Genomic DNA, 22,038 nt, shown 5'->3' on the forward strand with positions numbered 1-22,038 from the left:
ATTAGTCAACCTATTAGTTTCATCAATATAGTCCCGGACAGCCGCGCATGCTGTCGCATTAGAGAAACCAGAAATGGAAGCTCCGAAAGACAAAATGGCAGGCAGAGATAAGTCCATATCAATACCACGTAAAGGTATCCTGGGCCAGCATCTTCGCGAGCATCAGCGCTTCATATCAGCTTCTGGCCTTGCTAATCGCATGTTCCAGTTGACATCGTTGCGCAAGTGCGAACAACTGGTGTATAAAAATCTGCCACTCTTCACCATATGTCTGTGCGTGCAACATTTGTACATATATTTAGCGTCATTTCATGACGTGTCGCTCAACAAGAAAAAAATTTCCTGTTGTAGTGGAGCACACGCACCAACGCGTATGCGCAACGGAAAACGCCATGCTCTGATTGTGCGAGAACCTGTGCCGCTTTTTGCAGACTTGCCGTACGGCCATTTTCTGTTGTAACTTCTCTGGTTGAATGAACATGATCACATTTGGTTGAGGTGCTGGGTAAGCGGCAAGATTTGTAGGGAGGGCATTTCAAATATCAGTGCGTATGGCCTGCTGAAGTGTCAAAGGAAGGCTTGTGGTGGGCGCGTCGCTATGCGGCAGCAGAGCGAGCTCTCGGGCAACTTCCTCCCTGATATAGTCTTTGATCTGGTTGGACAGATTTCCTTGGCGAACGTTGCCATCTCCGAGTTTAACGGCCGAGATTGAACCTGGTGGCGGGACACTCTGTCGGGCGATAGAACGCTGACGGTGCAATTCATTGAAGCTCTGGCACAGGTTTACGAGGACTGCCACCGTGGTCGGGCTTTTCGCCAGCAACATCTAGAATGCGCCATCCTCGATGCCCTTGAGAATCTGTCGAATTTTCTCTTCTTCAGGCATAGGTGAGGTAACAAGCCTGCAGAGGTCGAGCACATCCTCAATACAACTAGTACATGTCTTGCCAGGCTGCTGGGCTTGGTGGCGTAGGCGTTGGTCAGCGTGGAACTTGCGGGCATCTGGTCGGCCGAACGCTCCGGTCACAAGGGTCTTAAAGGTGGACCAGTTGGCGATGGCGGTTTCGCAGTTGGTTAACCAAAGCTTAGCGACGTCAGCCAAGTAAAATATAACGTAGGCGAGCTTAGAGTCGCGATCCCACTTGTTGCTGGCGCTTATGCGTTCGTACAAAGAGACCCAGTCTTCGACGTCTTGCTCACCATTGCCACTGAAGATTGCTCGGTCCCGTTGACGGGTAGCGCCGGGGCAGGTAGACGGAGCAGCTGATGGCGCCTGCTGTGCTGGGATGGGCAGGTTGGCGACTGCGTCAGTCTTGTTGTGCGGTTGTCTCTCGGCCAACTTGCGAGAGCGGAGTTCCAAGTCTGCTTGGGGATCTCAGCAGCCTCCACTAAATGTGATCTCAGCACCCTGCACCCATGCACTTCAGTACCATCTGTTTTCTCAACGGCCGGCTTCGCACCACCTGCGCCACTTTCACCTCTCAGCTACGCAGCTGTGGTTGCGCGGCCCCCACCGCATCCTGTCTCCTTATCGGTTTTACTTCTTCCGGCCGCGCCTGCAGTTTACAGGCCCCCACCTCGCTTTTTCCGTCCATTTATTGAGTGGCGTACCTATGACAACCGTCCTATCAGCATCGCGTGTGGCATCGCTGGCTATATTGCACGCTTCTGCCGCCACCGTCCCACACCTGCGTACGCCTCTTTTGGAACTCAGACCTACACGCCGCAGCTGGCCACCGCGTCTGCATATGAGCAGAAGCAATCCGGCTCAGATCTCCGCCCATCAACTGCTCGTTTCTCATCCCCTCGTTACTGACCGCCATCGCCTATGCGTCGTCAATCACCTCCTGGGGAGGGAATTTAATCAGTGCATTTCCGGAGGCAAGAACTGCGATTTCTGCGCAATTCTGAAGTTCTCTATTTTCGCTGCAAATTCTTATTGACATCGGTGTTGAGGGAGTCGCCACACTAGTGTTAATTACACTGCGGCTTCCGTTTCTGTGATGAACGCAAAATTTTGTCGGAAAGTGAAGAAAGGGACCACATCTCTCTGTGACATGGTGCTGTCCACGGCTAGCGCGCATTGCATTTATCCCTCGGCTGTGTGTACGGCGAGCGTCGTCATCCAAGACGTTTTGTACGTCGTCCAATTTTTTGTTCTACCATCTTGCTCTCATGACCTCATCCTGGGTTGGAATTTCTTATGACGTCATGAAGCTATCATCGATTGTTCACGTGCGGAAATGTCCCTTGTGCCAACATGTGAATTTCCATCGCCCGACCGTTCTCCTTTACTCTGCAAACTCGTCGCTGACGACGACATCACCTTGCCTCCAGAAGCTTCATTCCCTATTAGCCTTTTATGTGTGGCACAATCTGACGCCACGTTGGTGTTTGCGCCATCTCCGGTTTTTACTGAACGCTGGGGCATCGCTCTCCCATTTGCTGTTCTTACAATTGCGTCTGGTTCGAGCGTAATTCTGGTTACCAACCACTGCAACTACTCCATAGGCTTACTCCGTGGTGAAACCTTAGTATATGTATACCATATCGATGACATTATTTTTCCCGATAAAACCCCATATCAGATTGCCACAATCACTCATGCGTCCAAGCCATCAAGTTAGTCGGCCTTCGACAAAGGTTTTAACGCAGATCTTCCCCCTTCGCATCGCCGCTAGCTTCTTGCTCTCTCTAACAAGTTTCGCTCTTCTTTCGACTTTCAAGAACCTGCTTTGGGCCGCACCACGACTATCACTCATACTATAGACACCGGCTCACACTCGCCTCTACGACAGTGTCCATACCACGTTTCCGCTGAAGAGCGCCACGTCATCACGGAGCACGTAGGTTACATGCTTAAACGTGGAGTCTTGCAGCCTTCTCAAAGCGCTTGGTCATAACCTGTGGCTCTGGTAAAGAAAAAAATGGCACTGTTCGATTTTGCGTGGAATATTCCGCTTAAAAGGGATTACGAAGATATATGTCTACCTGCTACCACTACCAGACAATGCTCTTGTCAGTTTACAAGGCACCGAGTACTTTACATCCTTGGATCTGCGTTCTGGGTATTGACAGGTGCAAATGACTGAACGTGATCGCCCTAAAACAGTCTTTGTAACGCCGGACGGCCTATATGAGTTAAAAGTCATGTCATTTGGGCTCTGCAACGGGCCTGCGACATTTCAGCGCATGATCGATACCATCTTGCGTGCCCAGAAGTAGAAAGCTTGCTTGTTTTACCTGGACGACATCGTAGTCTTTTCATCTGATTTCCCGACACATCTTGTTCGTCTCCACGAGATTCTGACGTGTCTAACTTCTGCAGGCCTACAACTTAACATCAAGAAGTGCGACTTCGCAGCACGAAAACTAACCATCTTGGGACATGTCATCACAATTGACGGTGTTCTTCCGGATCACGATAAGCTTCAAGCTGTCGCTGACTTTCCAATGCCCACATCACTGAAAGCCCTAAGAAGCTTCGTTGGCCTCTGCTCCTACTTTTGTCGCTTCGGGCACAACTTCGCGTCCATCATCGCACCTCTAACGAGTCTACTTTGCAACAGGAAAGGTGTATCTGCATAGTCACCTGCATGGTTAGTTTTCGTGCTGCGAAAACTAACCATGCATTTCCCCAGATGAGCCGCCTGTTCACCTCACCACCTATTCTTCCTCACTACGCCCCCACTGCTGCCACAGTTATTAACACCAATGCAAATGGTGTCGGTCTTGGTGCAGTTTTGGCACAACGGAAAGGCACCCAAGCCGAATACGTAGTTGCTTATGCAAGTCGCGCTTTTAAGAAGACTGAATTGAATTACTCCGTGACAGAGAAGGAGTGTTTGGCCATAATCTGGGCGTATACAAAATTTTGCCCGTACTTTTACGGCCATCCTTTCAACGTGGTCACAGAGCACCACGCTTTATGTTGGCTGTCCACCTTGAAAGACCCATCCGGACTACTGGGGCATTGGGCACTTCTATTTCAGGAATACGAAATCCGTGTCGTATATCGTTCCGGTCACAAGCATGCGGATGCCGGTGCACTTTACCGATCGCCATTAACGACAGATGTGGCTTCCATGTCACCCCATTTTACTACCCTGTCTCCCCTCGACACCACTGACATGCTTTTGGAGCAGCGTAAAAATCTATATCTTGCCTTGTTACTCGACTACCTTACCAATCCGTCTGCTATCTTACCAATCCGACGCCGGCAAGCAGCCTACTTTTCTATTCGAGACAACATTCTGTGCCACCGCAACTACATGCCTGGTGGTCGAAAGTGGCTCCTTGCTATCCCTACTCATATGCGCTCTGACATCTGCATGAATTTTTATGCAGATCCCTAAGTGCCCACGCAGGTGTCCTGAAATCTACGAAAGGCTGGGCCAACGATATTACTGGCGAGGAATGTCACACTTGGTGCAAAAATACGTTCACCCTTGCACCATTTGTTAACAGAACAAGACACCTCCGCGGCACCTTACTGGCATGCTACAGCCACTCCCGTGTCCGGCTCGCCCATTCGACCGCGTGGGTATCAACATCTTTGGCCCCCTCTCATATAGTAGCTCTTGAAACCGGTGGATTATTGTCGGCGTCGATCATGTGACACGCTACGCTGAAACTGCAGCTCTACAGGCAGTGACCACCCACGAAGTTGCACTCGTCATTCTGCGCCGCTTCAATCTACACCATAGTGCTCCACGGGAAGTACTCAGTGATAGGGGTCTAGTGTTCCTGTCGGAGGTCATTCAAGCTATCGTCGCTGAATGCAACATTATCTACCGGAAATCTACCGCATACCATTCACAGACCTTTGGTCTCACTGAGCCGTTAAACAGCACACTTGGCGATATGCTGAGGATGCACACCTCCTTCGACCACACTAAGTGGGGCTCTGTATAACCTTTTGTATACCCAGGGGCGACGCCCATGTACTCTTGGCGGCTAAATATTGCAGTTAAGTAGCATTTTCTCGACCTGTTCATTGTGTGTTTTTCTTTTCGCGTTATTAAACCTTAAGTATGCTAAACCAACGAGCCCAGTCAGCCACTTTGTTTTTCACGGCGCCGCGTTCGCGCGTCAAAATTTGGTGTGGGCTTTGTCGAACTGTTCGGGCACTTTCTTCTGTTTTGATGCGATGTTTCACGAGTGTGGTTTTTCTGATTCTCGATGGTGACGAGAATCAGTCCTTAAATTGCAGAAGCAGGGACTTTAAGTGGTTTTACTCGTGCTTGGAAAGGCTCGGGTGGACGTCGAAATCTGTTTTGCGACCTCTATTTGTGGAAGCAGCGTCGGCAGCATGGAAGAGGGAGGAAGAATTGCTGGCGTTCACGAATTCATCAATGTAAGCGACCAGCTTACGACGGATGATGGGCCTGTATTTGTAGATGAAATTTATCAGCACTACCTTTGCTTTGCCGTTATCCAGCTCGGCTAGGCCTCTTGCGACACAAATCTGGCAGCTTATAGGTGTAGGTGCTGATTGCCCTCGCTGACGCCTGTAAGACTTTTGGTTGTTTCGGCGCCAAGAGAAATGATGACGCTGAACAAAGGCGGCATGGTAACCTGCTCATCTAGATCATTCAATATGTGATTCCTTAGCGTTTTGAGGGCCGGCAGCGTGTTTTCTGCCGTTAGTGTAATTGACTCAGACCTCAGGCCACGGCTACGGCTGTTCGCTCCGCTGCTTCTACGTTATAGTGGGACCTTTTCGTCAGGCTGCGAAATTTCGAAGTCGAGACCACTTTCGTCTTGCGGTGGGTGCTTTCGATTTCGTTGTGGCGTCAGCGGCAATGGAGGATCCTCGGTAGTTTGTCGTACAGCAACCGCACCACTATCTGTTGCGGCCCTTATATTTCTGAGGGAGGGCTCAGAGAGCGGCCACGAGAAAGACCAGTGTACTGCCCGCGGTGGAGTAAGGCGTACCGTACCGGCCTGGCGACAGTAAATGATAAGGTCGTCGGGGTGTCGACTGCACTCGCGCGAGATAGTCGACCATGTTATGCATTCGTTCACCCTATCGTGGACGTCAAAGTCCCGTAGACCCATGTGTCAGTATTGGCAACGGCGGTAGGTGTAGCCGGCATCTTCGCAGTGGTAGCAGAGCAGGTGGTTGTCAGGTGCACGCCAAACATTGGTTTTTCTTCACGGTGCTGCGCTCTCCAGCAGGCGAATGTTGGGTCATAGGTGGTGGTGGTGGTGACATCTGGTGATGCAAGTGTGACAGGGTGGTGTCTTGGCGTGAGAATGGCGAAAAGGCATGACGGCGCCCCTTCTCCAGCATATCTCATGATTTGCAGCTACGGCTATGGAGGCTGAGGAGCGCTAAGGGATAGCTGGATCTCCGTGCGTACGAAGTCCATGATGAACTCCACGTAAGGCTACGCTGAAGCAAGCAATTTTCGCAGCTCTTCTCGCACGATCGCCTGGATCGTCTCACGCAAGTCGGTGGTTCCTAGCACCTGGATGCCAGCGTAGCTTGTTGACGAAAAGCTATGGTTGTATTGCTGCGTGCGCATCTCGAGCGTCTTCTGTATCATAGATGCTTCCGAAATGAATTCAGCGACCGTCTTTGACGAGTTCCTAATCAGCCCGGCGAAGAGTTCTTCCTTGATTTCTCCCATAGGCAGACTGACCTCCTTCTCCTCGAACATGTCGCGGTCAGCGTGGTGTAGGAGTTTATTCATATCTTCCGTGAATAGCGCCACGTTTTTGTTTGGCATCTGCAGACGGGTTTTGAGAAGAGCTGCAGCCTTCTCCTTGCCGACCACACCAGCGAAAGGGGTGAAGAGACTGGCGCAAAAGACGTCCTACCTTTTGAGGCACTTGCTCTTGATTTTCAAACAATGTGTGAGCAGCATTATCTAAAGTGAAACGACGTGTCGAAGCTTGACATCGTCGTTCTAGTCATTGAAGACGCCGACGCGGTCGAACCTTTCAAGCCAGCTTTCCGGGTCTGCGAGTGGTGATCCACGGAATGTTGGTCGCTCTTTTTGGGTTGCTGAAGCAGGATTAGTGCACGTGGCACAGGCGCTGTCATTGTCGCCTTGGTCAACGTCAACATCTTGTTCTTCCGAGTCTTGTCGGGTAGAAGCTCATACTCCAGGGGCAGACCTTGTTGCCTGTTGGTACTTCGCTGCTCATCGCCTGCAACGGTGTCTTCTCTGCGGCGTGGGCTGGTTTCACGGCTTGGCGGGGGTGTCCAGTGCATGAAAGAAGCAGCACCCTCACCAAATGTCACGGGTTCGTGACCTGGACGTAGGAAAGAGATTAGATGCTAAGATGAAACTGTTTAACCAGCTGAACTTGTGGCCAGGAAGGGAAGGTTAGATTACTGCAATACAGCGGCAGTGATAGCGGCGAACAGATTGTCAGCCATCGATCAATTGACAAGCGGGGAAGTGAGGTGGTTTTTATACACGTGTCGTCGAATATTCTAGCGTTATCATTAGCGGCCAAGTAGGTTCTAGAATAATTCGAAATGTTCGCGAACTGTGCATGCACTTGACCGCATGATCTACCACAGTCCCGAAGCTTCTCTAACATTCCAGACGCCGGTTGCGCTGAGAATGACGTGTACAGTGTAAAAGGACGATAGCAATAATTTAACAACAAACATGGCGGTATATTTTAAAGAAGGCATTGACACGCCAATTCCCTTGGGACATGCGCTTATTTTGTATATCACTGCACAGACATTGGCGAGCTTACACGCAGCAGAAATGGAAACGTTCTAGCCCAGTAATTGTTGGCAACTTTTTTACAGTGTGTTACACGCAATGGCTGTAGGTTTAGAAAATTGAAATTGCTCCAGCCACAGTTCAAATAGAGTCCGACGTTTCGAGACCGACTCGGTCCCTTCCTCAGGGGGTGACTGTCTTGGTCATAGAAGTGTCGTCGCGTCGTGTTCTCTCACCACGGCTCCGGCTTTCCCTTTCCACCACGTTTCGGAGACCGTGAACGTACACCGAAGGCAATGTTCCCAGCGAGCGGTTCACGTTGGCAGGCGTATGCTGAATGTGCCAAGACTCGAGCAAGAGCCTCTTTCCCAAATTCCGTTCTGTTTCAATAACAGAAGCACCGTCTAAGTCAATCTTGTGGTCGTGCTTCTCGCAGTGCTCCGCCAGAGCGCTACGTTGCACTTCCATCTTCCTGACGTCGTTCTTGTGTTGGCGCATTCTTTCCGGGAAACACTTGCTCTCGCCTATGTAGCAGGCTGGACACCCAGAACACGACACTTTGTAGACAACGCCCGGGTGTAGCTCCCTCGGAGGTCGGTCTTTCGGCCGCGGTAGCAAGCGAGCGAGCGTCGAAACAGGTTTATGGATTACCGTGACCCCGGCTTTTCCTAGGATTCTCGAGAGCTGTTCACTTATGCCCGGCACATATGGAATGGCGACGCGGTTGTTTGGCGCCTTCGTTTTTCTCGTGTGCGGTGGTGTGGCCAGGGCGGAAAGGGGGTCGGGCGGTGTGTCGCTTGCAGGTGTCTTTCCGCGGTGCGGTGGTTGTCGTCTCGACAAACGGCGTGACGCCCGGCGGATGAACGCTTCTGTGTAGCCATTCCTTCGTAGCTCGGCGACAATCCTCTTTTCTTCTTTCTTCCTCTCACCCTCCGACGTGCAGATTACTCGTGCACGTGAAAGGAGTGCCGACACCACTGAAGCTTTGTGGGCAGTTGGATGACAGGAAGCAAAATGCAAATACCTGCCGGTGTGAGTTGGCTTTCTATACACCGAAAAAGTCATGCGCTCGCCCTGTCGTCTGACTAAAACATCGAGAAACGGGAGCGCCCCGTCTCGCTCTCGTTCCACCGTGAACTGTATCGCTTGGTCGATGGAGTTTAGATGTTCGAGGAAGCTGTCTACTGCTGCCTTCTTTATTATGCAAAAACAGTCATCCACGTACCTCACAAATACTTTCGGCCTGTCAATAAAGGAGCCCAGTGCCGTCTCTTCTATGTGTTCCATTGTGAGGTTCGCAGCCGTAACGGAGATCGCCGCTCCCATCGCGGTCCCGCTGGCTTGTCTGTAGAAGCTCCCGTTGACGCTGAAATACGTCCCCTTGAGGCAGTATTCCAGTAGGCGACACAGTTCGTCGACGCCCAGGCAGGTTCTTTCATCCAAGAGCTCGTCTTGGTTCAACGCTGCTCGTGCGCTAGATACCGCTAGTGCTACGGGCACACTGGTGAACAGGGACACGACGTTGAACGAGACGAAGCACTCATCGCTGCTCACGGTCACATCTCTCATGCGCTCCAAGAAGTGGCTGGCGTCGCGTATGTGGGTCGGTGTTTGCCCCACGAGCGGCGCGAGAGTCCGGTGGAGATACTTGGACAGCGCCCGGAGTGGAGATGTTGTAAAATCCACGATAGGACGGAGCGGAACTGTGGGCTTGTGGATCTTGGGAAGCCCGTAAAATCCTGGTGCAGAGCCGTTCCGGCAGATGAGCTGGAGGTATGTGTTTCTCGCCTTCGGGTGCGCTTTAAAGATATCCGCCAGGAGCTTGTTCATTTCCCTTTGGACACTTGGTGTGGGGTCCTTCGTCAGCTTTTCGTAGGCCGGACTGTCCAGCAGGTCTCGCACCCTGTCGTTGTATGCCTCCCTGTCGAGCAGGACCATTGCGTTCCCTTTGTCGGCCGGGAGGATGACAACCTTATCATCATTTCGGAGCGCATGGATCGCCTTACACTCCTCTCTCGACAGGTTGTGCTCACGGCGCTTTCCTATTTTTGATAGTACGCCGATAGCCTTGAGGCGCACGTTCTCCCGAATGCCGCTGTCGAGTCGCCTTATGCCTTCCTCCGTAGCCGCGATGATCTTCGGCAGTGACGGACGTGTCGTGGTCGTGTTGAAGTTGTGTCCCTTTGCCAGCACGTTGTGCTCTGTCGGGGAGAGTTGTTTGGAGGACAGATTGACGACGAAATTCTCGTTGTCAGGACTGTAGTGGTGTTTTTCTCCTTGAAGCGTCACAAGCTTACTATTGAGGGTCGCTTGTTGTTTCTGCGCAGTTGTTGCAGCCACATTTCGTGCGAACTCCTCCAGTGACGGAAAGATGTCGGGCAGTCGATGTTGAAGTTGCCGTCGTAGAAAGAACAGGTCTAATTCCTTTTTCTTGATGACGCTGTGGCACTCATGGATTCGGGCGTTTAGTAGCCGCCGTTCAGCTTGTGCGATGATCTTGTTGCCCTCCGCCGTGTGCACCAGGCGCTTGAGCTGAAGGCTTCGTGGTATCACGTTCCTCTCCCGACAGGTCCTCTTGAAGTCGAGATGGTTGCGGTAGGTCGTGACGCCGCGTGCTACGTTCACGTACCGCTTTGCGAGGAGCGCTGCTTCCTGACCGAAGTCACTGCGTAATGACTTAAATGTAAACATTTTGACAGCAATCTGTCTGGCTGGGTAGAAAAGTTTAGAAAATTGAAATTGCTCCAGCCACAGTTCAAATAGAGTCCGACGTTTCGAGACCGACTCGGTCCCTTCCTCAGGGGGTGACTGTCTTGGTCATAGAAGTGTGGTCGCGTCGTGTTCTCTCACCACGGCTCCGGTTATCCCTTTCAACCACGTTTCGGAGACCGTGAACGTACACCGAAGGCAATGTTCCCAGCGAGCGGTTCACGTTGGCAGGCGTATTCTGAATGTGCCAAGACTCGAGCAAGAGCCTCTTTCCCAAATTCCGTTCTGTTTCAATAACAGAAGCGCCGTCTAAGTCAATTTTGTGGTCATGCTTCTCGCAGTGCTCCGCCAGAGCGCTACGTTGCACTTCCATCTTCCTGACGTCGTTCTTGTGTTGGCGCATTCTTTCCGGGAAACACTTGCTCTCGCCTATGTAGCAGGCTGGACACCCAGAACACGACACTTTGTAGCAACGCCCGGGTGTAGCTCCCTCGGAGGTCGGTCTTTCGGCCGCGGTAGCAAGCGAGCGAGCGTCGAAACAGGTTTATGGATTACCGTGACCCCGGCTTTTCCTAGGATTCTCGAGAGCTGTTCACTTATGCCCGGCACATATGGAATGGCGACGCGGTTGTTTGGCGCCTTCGTTTTTATCGTGTGCGGTGGTGTGGCCAGGGCGGAAAGGGGGTCGGGTGGTGTGTCGCTTGCAGGTGTCTTTCCGCGGTGCGGTGGTTGTCGTCTCGACAAACGGCGTGACGCCCGGCGGATGAACGCTTCTGTGTAGCCATTCCTTCGTAGCTCGGCGACAATCCTCTTTTCTTCTTTCTTCCTCTCACCCTCCGACGTGCAGATTACTCGTGCACGTGAAAGGAGTGCCGACACCACTGAAGCTTTGTGGGCAGTTGGATGACAGGAAGCAAAATGCAAATACCTGCCGGTGTGAGTTGGCTTTCCATACACCGAAAAAGTCATGCGCTCGCCCTGTCGTCTGACTAAAACATCGAGAAACGGGAGCGCCCCGTCTCGCTCTCGTTCCACCGTGAACTGTATCGCTTGGTCGATGGAGTTTATATGTTCGAGGAAGCTGTCTACTGCTGCCTTCTTTATTATGCAAAAACAGTCATCCACGTACCTCACAAATACTTTCGGCCTGTCAATAAAGGAGCCCAGTGCCGTCTCTTCTATGTGTTCCATTGTGAGGTTCGCAGCCGTAACGGAGATCGCCGCTCCCATCGCTGTCCCGCTGGCTTGTCTGTAGAAGCTCCCGTTGACGCTGAAATACGTCCCCTTGAGGCAGTATTCCAGTAGGCGACACAGTTCGTCGACGCCCAGGCAGGTTCTTTCATCCAAGAGCTCGTCTTGGTTCAACGCTGCTCGTGCGCTAGATACCGCTAGTGCTACGGGCACACTGGTGAACAGGGACACGACGTCGAACGAGACGAAGCACTCATCGCTGCTCACGGTCACATCTCTCATGCGCTCCAAGAAGTGGCTGGCGTCGCGTATGTGGGTCGGTGTTTGCCCCACGAGCGGCGCGAGAGTCCGGTGGAGATACTTGGACAGCGCCCGGAGTGGAGATGTTGTAAAATCCACGATAGGACGGAGCGGAACTGTGGGCTTGTGGATCTTGGGAAGCCCGTAAAATCCTGGTGCAGAGCCGTTCCGGCAGATGAGCTGGAGGTATGTGTTTCTCGCCTTCGGGTGCGCTTTAAAGATATCCGCCAGGAGCTTGTTCATTTCCCTTTGGACACTTGGTGTGGGGTCCTTCGTCAGCTTTTCGTAGGCCGGACTGTCCAGCAGGTCTCGCACCCTGTCGTTGTATGCCTCCCTGTCGAGCAGGACCATTGCGTTCCCTTTGTCGGCCGGGAGGATGACAACCTTATCATCATTTCGGAGCGCATGGATCGCCTTACACTCCTCTCTCGACAGGTTGTGCTCACGGCGCTTTCCTATTTTTGATAGTACGCCGATAGCCTTGAGGCGCACGTTCTCCCGAATGCCGCTGTCGAGTCGCCTTATGCCTTCCTCCGTAGCCGCGATGATCTTCGGCAGTGACGGACGTGTCGTGGTCGTGTTGAAGTTGTGTCCCTTTGCCAGCACGTTGTGCTCTGTCGGGGAGAGTTGTTTGGAGGACAGATTGACGACGAAATTCTCGTTGTCAGGACTGTAGTGCTGTTTTTCTCCTTGAAGCGTCACAAGCTTACTATTGAGGGTCGCTTGTTGTTTCTGCGCAGTTGTTGCAGCCACATTTCGTGCGAACTCCTCCAGTGACGGAAAGATGTCGGGCAGTCGATGTTGAAGTTGCCGTCGTAGAAAGAACAGGTCTAATTCCTTTTTCTTGATGACGCTGTGGCACTCATGGATTCGGGCGTTTAGTAGCCGCCGTTCAGCTTGTGCGATGATCTTGTTGCCCTCCGCCGTGTGCACCAGGCTCTTGAGCTGAAGGCTTCGTGGTATCACGTTCCTCTCCCGACAGGTCCTCTTGAAGTCGAGATGGTTGCGGTAGGTCGTGACGCCGCGTGCTACGTTCATATACTGCTTTGCGAGGAGCGCTGCTTCCTGACCGAAGTCACTGCGTAATGACTTAAATGTAAACATTTTGACAGCAATCTGTCTGGCTGGGTAGAAAAGTTTAGAAAATTGAAATTGCTCCAGCCACAGTTCAAATAGAGTCCCACGTTTCGAGACCGACTCGGTCCCTTCCTCAGGGGGTGACTGTCTTGGTCATAGAAGTGTCATCGCGTCGTGTTCTCTCACCACGGCTCCGGCTTTCCCTTTCCACCACGTTTCGGAGACCGTGAACGTACACCGAAGGCAATGTTCCCAGCGAGCGGTTCACGTTGGCAGGCGTATGCTGAATGTGCCAAGACTCGAGCAAGAGCCTCTTTCCCAAATTCCGTTCTGTTTCAATAACAGAAGCGCCGTCTAAGTCAATTTTGTGGTCGTGCTTCTCGCAGTGCTCCGCCAGAGCGCTACGTTGCACTTCCATCTTCCTGACGTCGTTCTTGTGTTGGCGCATTCTTTCCGGGAAACACTTGCTCTCGCCTATGTAGCAGGCTGGACACCCAGAACACGACACTTTGTAGACAACGCCCGGGTGTAGCTCCCTCGGAGGTCGGTCTTTCGGCCGCGGTAGCAAGCGAGCGAGCGTCGAAACAGGTTTATGGATTACCGTGACCCCGGCTTTTCCTAGGATTCTCGAGAGCTGTTCACTTATGCCCGGCACATATGGAATGGCGACGCGGTTGTTTGGCGCCTTCGTTTTTCTCGTGTGCGGTGGTGTGGCCAGGGCGGAAAGGGGGTCGGGCGGTGTGTCGCTTGCAGGTGTCTTTCCGCGGTGCGGTGGTTGTCGTCTCGACAAACGGCGTGACGCCCGGCGGATGAACGCTTCTGTGTAGCCATTCCTTCGTAGCTCGGCGACAATCCTCTTTTCTTCTTTCTTCCTCTCACCCTCCGACGTGCATGAATCCCTTTTGCTTCCTGTCATCCAACTGCCCACAAAGCTTCAGTGGTGTCGGCACTCCTTTCACGTGCACGAGTAATCTGCACGTCGGAGGGTGAGAGGAAGAAAGAAGAAAAGAGGATTGTCGCCGAGCTACGAAGGAATGGCTACACAGAAGCGTTCATCCGCCGGGCGTCACGCCGTTTGTCGAGACGACAACCACCGCACCGCGGAAAGACACCTGCAAGCGACACACCGCCCGACCCCCTTTCCGCCCTGGCCACACCACCGCACACGAGAAAAACGAAGGCGCCAAACAACCGCGTCGCCATTCCATATGTGCCGGGCATAAGTGAACAGCTCTCGAGAATCCTAGGAAAAGCCGGGGTCACGGTAATCCATAAACCTGTTTCGACGCTCGCTCGCTTGCTACCGCGGCCGAAAGACCGACCTCCGAGGGAGCTACACCCGGGCGTTGTCTACAAAGTGTCGTGTTCTGGGTGTCCAGCCTGCTACATAGGCGAGAGCAAGTGTTTCCCGGAAAGAATGCGCCAACACAAGAACGACGTCAGGAAGATGGAAGTGCAACGTAGCGCTCTGGCGGAGCACTGCGAGAAGCACGACCACAAAATTGACTTAGACGGCGCTTCTGTTATTGAAACAGAACGGAATTTGGGAAAGAGGCTCTTGCTCGAGTCTTGGCACATTCAGCATACGCCTGCCAACGTGAACCGCTCGCTGGGAACATTGCCTTCGGTGTACGTTCACGGTCTCCGAAACGTGGTGGAAAGGGAAAGCCGAAGCCGTGGTGAGAGAACACGACGCGACGACACTTCTATGACCAAGACAGTCACCCCCTGAGGAAGAGACCGAGTCGGTCTCAAAACGTCCGACTCTATTTGAACTGTGGCTGGAGCAATTTCAATTTTCTAAACTTTTCTACCCAGCCAGACAGATTGCTGTCAAAATGTTTACATATAAGTCATTACGCAGTGACTTCGGTCAGGAAGCAGCGCTCCTCGCAAAGCGGTACGTGAACGTAGCACGCGGCGTCACGACCTACCGCAACCATCTCGACTTCACGAGGACCTGTCGGGAGAGGAACGTGATACCACGAAGCCTTCAGCTCAAGCGCCTGGTGCACACGGCGGAGGGCAACAAGATCATCGCACAAGCTGAACGGCGGCTACTAAACGCCCGAATCTATGAGTGCCACAGCGTCATCAAGAAAAAGGAATTAGACCTGTTCTTTCTACGACGGCAACTTCAACATCAACTGCCCGACATCTTTCCGTCACTGGAGGAGTTCGCACGAAATGTGGCTGCAACAACTGCGCAGAAACAACAAGCGACCCTCAATAGTAAGCTTGTGACGCTTCAAGGAGAAAAACACCACTACAGTCCTGACAACGAGAATTTCGTCGTCAATCTGTCCTCCAAACAACTCTCCCCGACAGAGCACAACGTGCTGGCAAAGGGACACAACTTCAACACGACCACGACACGTCCGTCACTGCCGAAGATCATCGCGGCTACGGAGGAAGGCATAAGGCGACTCGACAGCGGCATTCGGGAGAACGTGCGCCTCAAGGCTATCGGCCTACTATCAAAAATAGGAAAGCGCCATGAGCACAACCTGTCGAGAGAGGAGTGTAAGGCGATCCATGCGCTCCGAAATGATGATAAGGTTGTCATCCTCCCGGCCGACAAAGGGAACGCAATGGTCCTGCTCGACAGGGAGGCATACAACGACAGGGTGCGAGACCTGCTGGACAGTCCGGCCTACGAAAAGCTGACGAAGGACCCCACACCAAGTGTCCAAAGGGAAATGAACAAGCTCCTGGCGGATATCTTTAAAGCGCACCCGAAGGCGAGAAACACATACCTCCAGCTCATCTGCCGGAACGGCTCTGCACCAGGATTTTACGGGCTTCCCAAGATCCACAAGCCCACAGTTCCGCTCCGTCCTATCGTGGATTTTACAACATCTCCACTCCGGCCGCTGTCCAAGTATCTCCACCGGACTCTCGCGCCGCTCGTGGGGCAAACACCGACCCACATACGCGACGCCAGCCACTTCTTGGAGCGCATGAGAGATGTGACCGTGAGCAGCGATGAGTGCTTCGTCTCGTTCGACGTCGTGTCCCTGTTCACCAGTGTGCCCGTAGCACTAGCGGTATCTAGCGCACGAGCAGCGTTGAACCAAGACGAGCTCTTGGATGAAAGAACCTGCCTGGGCGTCGACGAACTGTGTCGCCTACTGGAATACTGCCTCAAGGGGACGTATTTCAGCGTCAACGGGAGCTTCTACAGACAAGCCAGCGGGACCGCGATGGGAGCGGCGATCTCCGTTACGGCTGCGAACCTCACAATGGAACACATAGAAGAGACGGCACTGGGCTCCTTTATTGACAGGCCGAAAGTATTTGTGAGGTACGTGGATGACTGTTTTTGCATAATAAAGAAGGCAGCAGTAGACAGCTTCCTCGAACATCTAAACTCCATCGACCAAGCGATACAGTTCACGGTGGAACGAGAGCGAGACGGGGCGCTCCCGTTTCTCGATGTTTTAGTCAGACGACAGGGCGAGCGCATGACTTTTTCGGTGTATAGAAAGCCAACTCACACCGGCAGGTATTTGCATTTTGCTTCCTGTCATCCAACTGCCCACAAAGCTTCAGTGGTGTCGGCACTCCTTTCACGTGCACGAGTAATCTGCACGTCGGAGGGTGAGAGGAAGAAAGAAGAAAAGAGGATTGTCGCCGAGCTACGAAGGAATGGCTACACAGAAGCGTTCATCCGCCGGGCGTCACGCCGTTTGTCGAGACGACAACCACCGCACCGCGGAAAGACACCTGCAAGCGACACACCGCCCGACCCCCTTTCCGCCCTGGCCACACCACCGCACACGAGAAAAACGAAGGCGCCAAACAACCGCGTCGCCATTCCATATGTGCCGGGCATAAGTGAACAGCTCTCGAGAATCCTAGGAAAAGCCGGGGTCACGGTAATCCATAAACCTGTTTCGACGCTCGCTCGCTTGCTACCGCGGCCGAAAGACCGACCTCCGAGGGAGCTACACCCGGGCGTTGTCTACAAAGTGTCGTGTTCTGGGTGTCCAGCCTGCTACATAGGCGAGAGCAAGTGTTTCCCGGAAAGAATGCGCCAACACAAGAACGACGTCAGGAAGATGGAAGTGCAACGTAGCGCTCTGGCGGAGCACTGCGAGAAGCACGACCACAAAATTGACTTAGACGGCGCTTCTGTTATTGAAACAGAACGGAATTTGGGAAAGAGGCTCTTGCTCGAGTCCTGGCACATTCAGCATACGCCTGCCAACGTGAACCGCTCGCTGGGAACATTGCCTTCGGTGTACGTTCACGGTCTCCGAAACGTGGTGGAAAGGGAAAGCCGGAGCCGTGGTGAGAGAACACGACGCGATGACACTTCTATGACCAAGACAGTCACCCCCTGAGGAAGGGACCGAGTCGGTCTCGAAACGTGGGACTCTATTTGAACTGTGGCTGGAGCAATTTCAATTTTCTAAACTTTTCTACCCAGCCAGACAGATTGCTGTCAAAATGTTTACATTTAATGGCTGTAGGGCATTGCATGCGCTGGTCTTTTTCCTCTCACATTCTGGCTATACTTTTGAATATCCTCCGCACTCCGAATTGCTAGTTATCTAGAAGTTGAAAGCTTATATGATAGTTAGTCGGCATTCTTCAAGTGTCCTTCCTGAAATGCAAGGATTTCTGAAACCTTATGATGGCGTCATTCATCTGGGACTGAATAATAAAATAAGGAGACGATTGCCCTTTTCATGAACTTAGAATTGTGCACTTTCGTGTTTTAGCAAAGCGTTTGTGGTTCTTGGTGTCTACATATAACATACGTGTTTTCGCGAAAAAAAAGACGTCAATCAAGGATTCAGAGACTTCAATGAAGGATTTAGAGACTAAACGAACATTATCCATGTTCTGTTTGTATGTCTATATTTGTTGTATAATTTTTTATTTATTCATTTATTTTATATCGTTTTGAATAATAATAATAATAATAATAATAATAATAATAATAATAATAATAATAATAATAATAATAATAATGGTAATATTATATTATTATTATTATTATTATTATTATTATTATTATTATTATTATTATTATTATTATTATTATTATTATTATTATTATTATTATTATTATTATTATTATTATTTCACTTTTGTGTTACCTTTTGTCTGTTTGCATTTTTCTAGTTTCCATATTTGTGCACATCTTTCGCACAATATCGCCTAATATGTGTGTTATTAGTTTTCCAATTTCACGTTTTGCCTTTCCCTATATTTCTTAGTCATTTCGTTTAACTTATGTGCCTTGTTATCTGTATGTGAGAAAGCCCAACCAGCGCCAGTCCGTTTCAATCACAGGCACTTTGGAGAGTGCTACAAAGGGGCTAGATACATGCACAAAGCCATATTAACATGTGTCTTTTGGCTCAAGATTTAGCCTTTACTTCTGAGACAGCCTTGTGTGCTTTCATCATTTTTGCCCCCATCTTTGCCCCAAAATCTGCCCCCTGGTATATATATTGCGTATTATCACACTCAAGGTAACGTTGCGTTGACCTGCTCGCTGAGATAGGCCTCGAAGCAGCTCAGTCCGAGCCTCGTTGTGTTCTTGCACACGAAACCACGTGATACCATGCGGCATTAGTCTCTCCTTTGAAAAGAATCGTCTGGATGTTTGTAAATAAAAGAAGAAAAAGATCACAAATACAAGACACGATCACGCAAATAATCAGAGAATTAGTACCCGGAAGAACAAAGAGGGCGCACCAGCACCTGCACCATGCACAACCACGAAACGACCAGTGAACAAGTCGAAAATTAAACACCACACGAGATCACTGTCACATGTTAACAAGGTAACTCGCAGGCACAGAGGCTACTGTGTGCAGTACGGCACAAGTCGTGCAACATGCACAGCTTCAGGAAAAAGTTGTCGACGTGAAGACACTGCGTCGCCCGAAAGCACTTCGTATGTAAGTTTGCTCACACGTCGGATAACCTTGCATGGTCCGAAATGACGGCTCAGAACGTTTTCAGACAAGTCTAGTCATCTAATAGGAGCCCACACTTACACTCATTCGCCAGGGTGGTATGCGACGTTTCGACGGCGAAGGTTGTAATGTTGCGCATCTGCATCTTGTTGGTGGCCGATGTTTACGCGAGCCAGTGGACGAATCTCGTCAGCGTACTGCAAGTATTGCTCGGCTTCTGGAGCAAACGCATCACTATTATCGTGCGGCAGCATAGTGTCAAGCATGGTTTGTACGTTGCCTGCATAAACAAGGTGGAAAAGTAAAAATCTGGTTGTTACGTGCATTGCAGTATTGTATGCGAACGCGATGTATGGCAGAATATTGTCCCAGGCTTTGGGCTGCGTGTCCACGTACATTGACAACATGTCTGATATTTTGGGTTCAGATGCACAATCCGGCGTTTCTCTCGCACTGGACTCAGACGTCAATTCAATGTCTGCAGCGCTTTGTGCAAGCGTCGATGCGAGCTCTTCCACACTTTGAGCCCCGGTGATCTCGGCCCCGTAGGTTACTGCCTTTAGTTGTCCCGACGAGGGCTTAGGGAGAGTCCTAGTACAGCCGTACTAAAACGTGTCCCAATGGCTGTGGGTCAGTATGTCCCGATTGACGCTGTGACAAAAGTAGACATTGCTGGGCGAGGTATTCGTAAATTTCTCCTGGTCACTAACCAGCTAGTGGACGAGGCGAATCAATAGCGAAATTGCTAAGTCCAAGTTGTAGGTACGACCACTTCTGGTTGATGTGACTGGCATCATGGCACTGGAAGCAGAGGAGTCTTTACCCGACGTACGCTAGATATCGGGCTTCCCCGTTGGATCACGGCGACCGTCGATGTCCAAACCAACGAGGCCTGATTGAATTACAACTGGCGACATAGTCTGAATCGAGACTTCAGGATTTGAGACCAGCGTGAAGTACACAAGGCTTCGGCATATGTGCAGTTTCCAACATCAGTGAACGCAAGAGGTGGTTTTAGATTGGTAGTCATCGTGTACAGCGACGACTTGAAGAACCTGCTGGACCTCGTTCCAGATAAAACTGGTGATGCTGTTTACCTCTGGCTGCCTCGTACAGTGCAGCTTCGCCATTTTCTCGCGGAAAACTGAGCGAACGATTTCGCTAATCGATTGAATGCTGTTGCTCTCGAAGGTGGTGCTAAATTAGGGAGAAAAAGCAGCATTTACTTGCCGGTCGAATAGGGCAGACCGGTGATGAAGTACCTTTTCTATCGTAGTGGCTTCGGTCAGAAACTCCGCTTCACTTATCGTAGAACTCCGCACTAGAACAGCAAAAAGCTGCACCTTAACGCATCGAATCAGATAGCGCAGTTTCTTTTCTTCTGCCATTGCTGGATCCGCACAGCTGAAAAGCCGTGTCATGTCCCCTGCGTACACGATGGCGGTCTTATTATGCCTCAGGATGCGTAAGTTCTATGCAAGTTCAGCACGTTTGCAGCGGTCGGGGCCTATGTAGGTCTCCAAGAGGCGATGCTGGAATTCGCGCCAGGATGTCAAGACATCATCTCGGTTCAGAAACCACGTTCGGGCGCCGTCATTCAAGCAAGCGTACACGTTTCGGAGTATGGCGGCTTTGTCCAGGTAGTTGATTGCTGCGAAATGTTTTGAATCGCTCATCGAGTCGTCCACTTCCTCAAAGAGCTCTCCGTAAAAGGTATCAGGCATTAGCCAGTTCTGGTCAAGGCAATAGATCGGTGACGACGTAGAAGTTTCCATGGCGCCTTGAGGTGAAGTCATAGTCGCTGTGTGGATGAGCTGTTCCGCTGCTTCTGGTGGTAGGCCTCGTTGGCGGCTACTTGTTCTGTGAACTGGAGTGTTCACGGGCACAAGGCTTGTGTTCCGGCTCCTGGACGGGCTCTTGTGCATGGGATGGGTGGTGAGTCGTCGTACCCAGCACCTCCCTCAATCTTCTCACGCTCAAGATAACCTTGTGCTGTACTGCTCGCTGATCTATACAAAGAAGCGGCACAGTTCAAATTTATTCGCCCTCTTCCACACCAGACCACGTGAAACCATGTGGCAACTTATAGACGTAGCGTTAAGGAAGCTCGCTGGCTCCGTAGTGAAAACAGAAGCGATAAAGCACGACGTACGACGAAACACTTTCAAATATTAAAGTGTTTTGTATTACGTCGGGCTTTCGCGCTTCCCTTATCGTTATATATATATATATATTGTAACGGGTTTTATTTGCAGAGGAGAACGCAGAAGAAAAAGTCAGCAGCGTCAGGCTGAACGGAGCAAGCAGGAGCTTATTCTGATGGTGATGCCCCTGAGGCTCAGGAAAATGCCACTGAGGCCCATCTTCACTACAATCGCCCTCCGTAGAAAAAGACGCCATCCTGGCGAATTAGGCAGAAAAATCAACTAATAGGTCATAGTATGGCTTAAGGCGACAGACGTGGACAGTGTCACGGCCTCGGTAGCGCAGGTCTGTGGATGGGATGATGGGCTCCACGATGTAGTTGACGAGTGACATTTGCTCAACAACGCGTTATGGTCCGAGGTATTTGGGAAAAGTTTTGCGGAGCGGCCAGGTGCAGTAGCAGGCGCCCCAAGCCATACCGATGAACCAGGTGGAAAGTTTGGAGCCGAACGGTCCCCAGGTTGGCGGTATTGCTGCTGCCACTGGTCCTCGGAAGAAGAAGAGCGGGCAAGCTGGCGGCATTTTTCGGCATGTCGGGTAGCTTTTGACAGAGTGTTACTTTCGGCCTCATCAGGTTTATACTTAAGAATGGTGTCTACTGTATTGAAAGGTTCTCGTCCGTATAGAATAAAGTACGACAAAAACCCGGTAATAGCTTTTACGGCAGTATTATACGCTTAGGTAACGAATGGGTGAAGTTCGTCCCAATTTGAATGATCAGAGGCGACGTACATCGACAGCATATCGCCAAGAGTAGTTGAAGCGCTCCGTCATGCCATTCATCTGAGGGTGCTGCGCTGTACTTGTGCGGTGCACCATTCATCATTCGTTGAGTAATGCCTTCAAGGCGTCAGAAAAGAAGGCACGACATCTGTCAGTTAGGAGCTCGTGGGGGCACCATGACTCAGAACGAAACGTCGCAACAGAAA

At 51.3% G+C, this 22,038-nt stretch overlaps 1 protein-coding gene across 1 annotated transcript in view; it reads left to right on the forward strand.

The window, feature by feature from the left end:
• Window positions 1–22,038, forward strand: part of LOC119173547 (gonadotropin-releasing hormone receptor) — a 310,701-nt gene that overhangs the window by 265,782 nt on the left and 22,881 nt on the right. The window lies entirely within an intron of this gene.

This window comes from Rhipicephalus microplus, chromosome 3 (genome assembly GCF_043290135.1).
Source record: "Rhipicephalus microplus isolate Deutch F79 chromosome 3, USDA_Rmic, whole genome shotgun sequence".
NCBI classification, from domain to species: domain Eukaryota; kingdom Metazoa; phylum Arthropoda; class Arachnida; order Ixodida; family Ixodidae; genus Rhipicephalus; species Rhipicephalus microplus.